Genomic DNA, 6,416 nt, shown 5'->3' with positions numbered 1-6,416 from the left:
CCTGGCCAGGGTCTGCTTGTGAGCAGGCCAGCCAAGTTTGTGAAATCCAAACAAAACAAAGAGAGAATCAGACTTTCGAATAGAAGCAGTTCTCTTCAAATAGATACGGAGAGCCCGTACCACATCCAAAGACCGCTCTTTGGGAGACAAATCAGGAGAGACAAAAGCTGGAACTACAATCTCCTGATTAAGGGGGAACGAAGAAACCAACGATAAATTCAGTATGGAACCGCACCAGTCTAACAATTTAAACGAGGTATAGAAATGACATCAAAGATGAAAAACCAATATACATGCAGTTGACCAATAAGTTTTAAACTGCTAATGATTGGCGGTGCTCCCAGGAATTTTGTAGATTAGACTACAATTGAAAAGGAGAGAAAAGACAAAAAACACTTATTTGGGAGCACTCATTTGTAATAATTGATATAATATGAAGTAAAATGAATGATGAAATGAGATAAAACTTAACCTTTAATTGTTTCTTGAATAAAAGGAAATAAATGTGAAATAATTTTGAGACTCGTGTCTGATGTTTGGAATAAGGAACTTGTTTAACCTTTTTAACAAATGAGGTACAAGGTAATGAAGGAAGGTGAAGATATCAGAAAGGATGTGTTTAATGGATACCATAAAATTCTGATGAAATAAGGGTATCCAGGAAAATCACTGTACATGCCTTGGAATAAAGGTTTGAATGGTAGCGTGATATGGTAGCAAGGTTGGGTTAAAGGTGAAGATAAGAGAGGAAGATGGCAAAAAGAATCTTTTTAAGAAAGAAAAGGGGGCCCACTGCACCTGGTATTCTCAGGAGGTTTCCCTTCGTGATACTGACCTGCTTAGCTTCCGAGATCGGACAAGATCGGGCAAATTCAGGGTAGTGTGGCCGTGGGCCTGTTGTCTGAAATGTAAGAAAAGAAATAAGAGGGGAAATCCACTCCTATTATCTGTACTGTACATAAATCAAAACCATGAATAGTCCGGGAGGGTTTTTCCAGAAGCAGGAATATGAAAAGTGTTGGATGGGATTTATCCTTTTAAAAGGCCCACTGCACCTGGTATTCTCAGGAGGTTCTCCTTCCTAGTACTGACCAGGCCATGCCTGCTTAGCTTCCGAGATTGGACAGGATCGGGTGTATTCAGGGTAGTATGGCCGTGGGCCAGTGTAGAGGAAATATGAATGGGATGGGAGAATACACAAACTCTGCTTTCTGTACTTCACACTCAACCAAGGCTATAAATAGTCTCAAAATGGTATTTCCAGACAAGGGTGTGTCGGGATGATTCTGAGTGTCTAGGATTTATTAAGGCACTTAGATAAATTGATAGGGGTGAAGTGTGGTAGGTGGAGTTTTGCAGATAGTGAGCTCTCATGAAAATGATGAAAGAAAATATGTACTATGTATGTGTGTATCTAACTCCTTGGATTAAAAAATGTCAATTGATAAAGGAGAATCAGAGCTCAGAACTGGCTCATGGATGGTTAAATGACAATAAACACTATAATTGCTAGTCCCCTAAAAGGAAAACCAGATGAGTAATCATATGCTGGTAAAGAGCTCAAGGCTGGCTCAGAAATAATACATATAGCCTTATAGTGAGAGTGAGATTGATCAATACCAATTATTAAAGAACAGAGCTCAGAACTGACTCATAGATGGTTAAATGACAATTAACACTATAATTGCTAGATGAGTAATCATATACTGGTAAGGAGCTCAAGGCTGGCTCACAAATAATACATATAGCCTTATAGTGAGAGTGAGATTGATTAATACCAATTATTAGATGATAATATCAATGAAATCAAAAAGCTACCATAAATAAACTTATATAACAAAATCAAGGTTGAATACCTAAATCTAGTAAATAAACCTTAGAGGCATAGGCGGGGAATAAGTACAATAAAAATGTTTTGTTGTCCTATTAGGACAGTACTGTACAAGTTGTTTCTGCAAATATGGTGTAATTACTGCAGATAGAACACAGTTCTAAGACAGAGGAGAGTGTAGTGGTATACAGAGGTCTAGTATCTGTTACCACTGTCACTAGGTATGCGGTCAACTCTATACAAAAATGATAATGAGTATAAACACAAGTTAAACCCTGGTGGTCTAGTGAGAATTACCACAGCACTGGTATCAAATACAGCAACAAACGGGTATGTGATCGGTGTTAGGCAGGGGATTAATTCCCATTGAGCCCTGATGATCTAATATTGGTTGCCGCTGCGCACTTGAAACCCTGGTGGTCTAGTGTCAGTTACCGCGGCCGCAAGGTATGCGGCTGGTGCTGTCCTGGTCTTCTCTTCCCGAAGTTCCGCTACAGTGGTGAGCGCGGCCGCCCGCTTCCGGACTGGGCGTAGCCGCGATGACGTCACTGTGGACGTTCTCGACGTACGTTTCACCTGATTAGGCTTGGTCACGAGAGCCTCTCTCTACTGCTCTCCTGTGGCCAGTACTTGAGTATTGAAATGACCAATGATGTTGTCACTTAGGTTTGACAGACTGACAGCTGAGCCTATCAAATCTCTGGTGGATTGACCAGTAGAATCCATATTAAAGAGGGGAAAGAAAAAGGGGAGTGAAACAGGGATGGATGGAAAGGGAATGGAAATGAGGAGTGAAGAATAAGATAGTGATGGAAGAATGTGAAGGTAATGATTAAATAAATTAGAAATATAGATGAAAGTAAATAAAATGGAAATAAAATAAATATAAAATAAATATAAATATAAATAAGAAAGTAAATATAAATAAATGAATAAAGTAAGAATAAATAAATATAAGAAAAAAAGAAAAAAATAATAATAAATAAATAAATAAATAAATAAATAAAAAAAATAAATATAAAATATAAAATATAAAAATAAATAAAAAAATAATAAAAAAATAAATATAAAAATAAAAATAAAAATAAATTAAAAATAAAAATAAAAATAAAAATAATAAAATAAAAATAAATAAAAAAATAAATATAAAAATAAAAATAAATATAAATATAAATTATAGAGAGAGGAGGGGATGAGTGAAGGTGTGCTGCAATAAAGTATGGAAAAGGATGAGACTGTTAGTAGATGGTTGGTGAAAAGGGAAAAGGTTGTAGCTTGGGTGTGAGGATTATAGTGTGAAAAAAAGGGGGGTGACGTATGGGAGGAGTGGAGGATAGAAAAAATGATGCTAAAAATATAAGTGTGTAGATGGGAGAGTGAGTGAGTATTGTATTGAGTACTGTGTAAAAAAGGTTTTGTGTGTGAAGGGGAAGTATAAGCAATGATGTGATAAGATGGAATAAAAAGATAATGCAAAAAATGGGGTCTTGGGTGGGCTAGAGAAGCATGGAAGAGGTGTGGCATGTGAAGGGAAAGAGTGGGAGGATAAAGAGAGAAAGGGGGGGGGATTTAAGAAAGGTGAAGTGAAGAGACGGGCTAGAGGGAAAGTGAAAGCGAAGGAATGAGCAAAAAATGATAAAAATGTAAACGTAATGTTAGATAAAGGATGGTAATGAAAAGAAGGGAGGGGAGGGTTTGTGAGAAAAAGAAAGAGAAAAGGGGGGGAGGTAAGAGTAGGTTTGTGGTTTAGAATGTGATAGGGAGTTTTAGAAAAAAAGAAGAAGAGGGGAGAGGAAAAAGAAGAAATGAGTAGCAGAAAAAAAAGGGAAGGAGAAGGGGAAAAAGGGGGAGAAAAAGAGAATAGAAGAAGGTGAGGATGAAGAAAAAGGGGGGGGTTGGGGTGCGGGTGTGGAAGAGGAAAAGGTGAACTGAAAGGATGAGGCGGGGAAGGAGCAGAATTAGTGGATATTGGGATTATGTGGGTAGGAAAATGCTGTAATTGATGTATTCATTTAAACCTTTGGGCATAAGAGTGTCCAGTTTGAAGATCCATTCGGATTCCTTTTTCTGGAGTGCCATGCTGTAATCTCCTCCACTCAATCCCATTTTTATATGTTCCAGACCTGAAAAATTTAAATCTTCTATTCGACTGTCATGAAAACGTAGAAAGTGTCTAGCGACTGTGGTGAGCTTCTTGAACTGGGCTAAGTCTGATTTGGCATTCCTCACTGTGCTGATGTGTTCAAGTGCCCTGACTTTAAACATACGAGATGTCATGCCCACATACCTTAAATTACAGGTACATGAGATGCAATAGATCACATTCTCTGTCCTACAGTTGAAGAAATCTTGCACTGTGATCTGCTGATTGAATCTGTCCGTGATTGACGTAAGGTTAGTAACATGTGGGCACAATTTGCATTTACCGCAGGGATAACTACCTTTGAGAGGTCTTGGCTTTGAGGGCTGCGAAAAATAACTTCTTACCAGTTTATCTTTTAGGTTTGGTGCCGTCCTCCAGCTCATGTTAATGTTCTGGCCAATATGGTCCGAGATGTCCTCGTCCATTTTCAGGATGTGCCAATGGGTTTGCAGGATTTTTCTGGCATCTTTCCAATTCTTACAGAAGTCACCGATAAAACGTAGGGTGTTTTTGTCCTCCTTAATTTTTGTAATAGGGAAGACCAAAGAGTCCCGTTCTACTTTCTGTACTTCAGATTTGGCTCTTTTAATAAGTCTGTTGCTATATCCTCGCTCTTTCAATCTTGCAGCCAAATCAATACTTTTAGTTTGAAAGGTGGAGTCTTCAGTGCAATTCCTTTTAAGCCTAAGGAATTCTCCCTTAGGAATGTTTTTAATGGTTGATGGAAAATGGCTGCTGGTTGAATGAAGTAAGCTGTTGGTTGAAGTCTCTTTCCTGAAGATTTCAGTGGCTATTGTGTTAGTCTCATCTCGATATATCCTGAGATCAAGGAATGGAATGCTGGATTTGCTGCTGGTGTATGTAAATTTCATATTGATCTGATTGGCATTGAGAGAAAGGATATATTGGTCCAATTTGTCTTGGGTACCATCCCAGATCATAAAAATGTCGTCGATGTAACGTATCCAAATCAGAATATGGTTGGTGTATTCCTCTTGATCATCATTAAATACCATTTCCCATTCCCACCAGCCTAAAAAGAGGTTCGCGTATGTGGGGGCACATGCCGCCCCCATATGGTCTGTATATAGAAACGATTGTTGAAAAGAAAGTAGTTGTGATTCAACACAAAATGGAGTAGTTCCAAAAGGAACTCCTGAAAGTCACCAGTGTCACACATAGACAGAAAATATTTGACTGCGTTGATGCCCAAATCATGTTTGATGGATGTATATAGAGATTCAACGTCTAATCCAACCATTATGTGGGAGTCTTCCAATCGTATACCTTGGATTTTCTTCAGGACATCAGTAGTATCTTTAACATAAGAAGGGAGGCTGAGGACATGTTGTCGCAAATGGACATCGAGGAAGCAGCTGGCTTTCTCCAGAAGGCCCCCATTACCTGATATAATGGGTCGTCCAGGTGGATTGTCCACATTTTTGTGGACTTTTGGTAGCAGATAAAGTGTCGGCGTCCTTGGGTGCGGGGTATTCAAATAGTCCCATTCTGGTTTTGTGATGGTACCTTGCTGAAGGTATTTATTAATGATCCGAGAGTATAGACTTGAAAAATTCTGTGTGGGATCAAATAAGGTCGTCTTGTAACAGGAGGTATCTTTTAGTTATCTGTTGGCCTCTTTGAGGTATAGTGTAGTAGGCCATATCACAATATTTCCTCCTTTATCTGACATTTTGATCTGTACGTCGTCCCATTTTTGCATCTCTTTTATGGCTGCTTTCTGTTTTCTGGATAAGTTGCCAATTGTTTTGAAGGATTTCTGGCGCCGGTAAAGTATGTCAAAGTCACGTGACACCAGATCCAAAAACACCTTTATCTCAGGACTTTGGTTATCCTGAGGATAAAAGGTTGACTTGTTTTTACAGATGGGGCGGGTGGAAGTGGAGGGTTGTTGGTCCGATAGTTCCTCTAGAATGGCTAGAGCATCTTGTTCCTGCTGTGACCAGTCAACTGAGTCACTATTCGGCGGGAGAAGGCCTTATCTTTTTTGGAAAAATGCTTTTTGAGTAAAAGTTTGCGGCCAAAATGTCGGAGATTTATTTCCCACTTGAAACGGTCAAAATGATTGGTCGGTGAGAACGAGAGACCTTTCTCAAGGACACTGGTTTGGTCTTGCGTGAGAACATGTGTGGATAGATTAATTATTCTTAGTTTGGTGAGGCCCTCATTGGTTACTTCTGTTTCCTGGAGGGGTATCGTTTTTGCTGCGGTGACCGCCATCTTTGTCTTGATGTTCTTCCTTCCGCCCCGCCTGGTTTTTGTTTTGCAGGGTATCCACGGGCCTTGCCCCTGCCTACCTCTAAAAAAGAGGCAGATGAAGAAGTAGAGTGGTGACTGGAATCCCTCCTGCAATTGAAATGATCTCTTGAATCTGAGTTGGAATCCGGGTGATCTTCTGTATCTGATGGTTCGACTTCAGAG

General features: G+C 39.3%; 1 pseudogene; it reads right to left on the bottom strand.

Annotated features, from left to right (window-relative positions):
* Positions 1 to 1,043: 1,043 nt before the first annotated feature.
* On the bottom strand, positions 1,044 to 1,161 carry LOC134963195 (5S ribosomal RNA; annotated as a pseudogene).
* Between the last annotated feature and the right edge of the window lie 5,255 nt (positions 1,162 to 6,416).

Source organism: Pseudophryne corroboree, chromosome 9, assembly GCF_028390025.1.
Source record: "Pseudophryne corroboree isolate aPseCor3 chromosome 9, aPseCor3.hap2, whole genome shotgun sequence".
NCBI classification, from domain to species: Eukaryota; Metazoa; Chordata; class Amphibia; order Anura; family Myobatrachidae; genus Pseudophryne; species Pseudophryne corroboree.
Note: the sequence above shows the minus strand (reverse complement) of the source record. Positions and strands in the feature narration are given on the sequence as shown.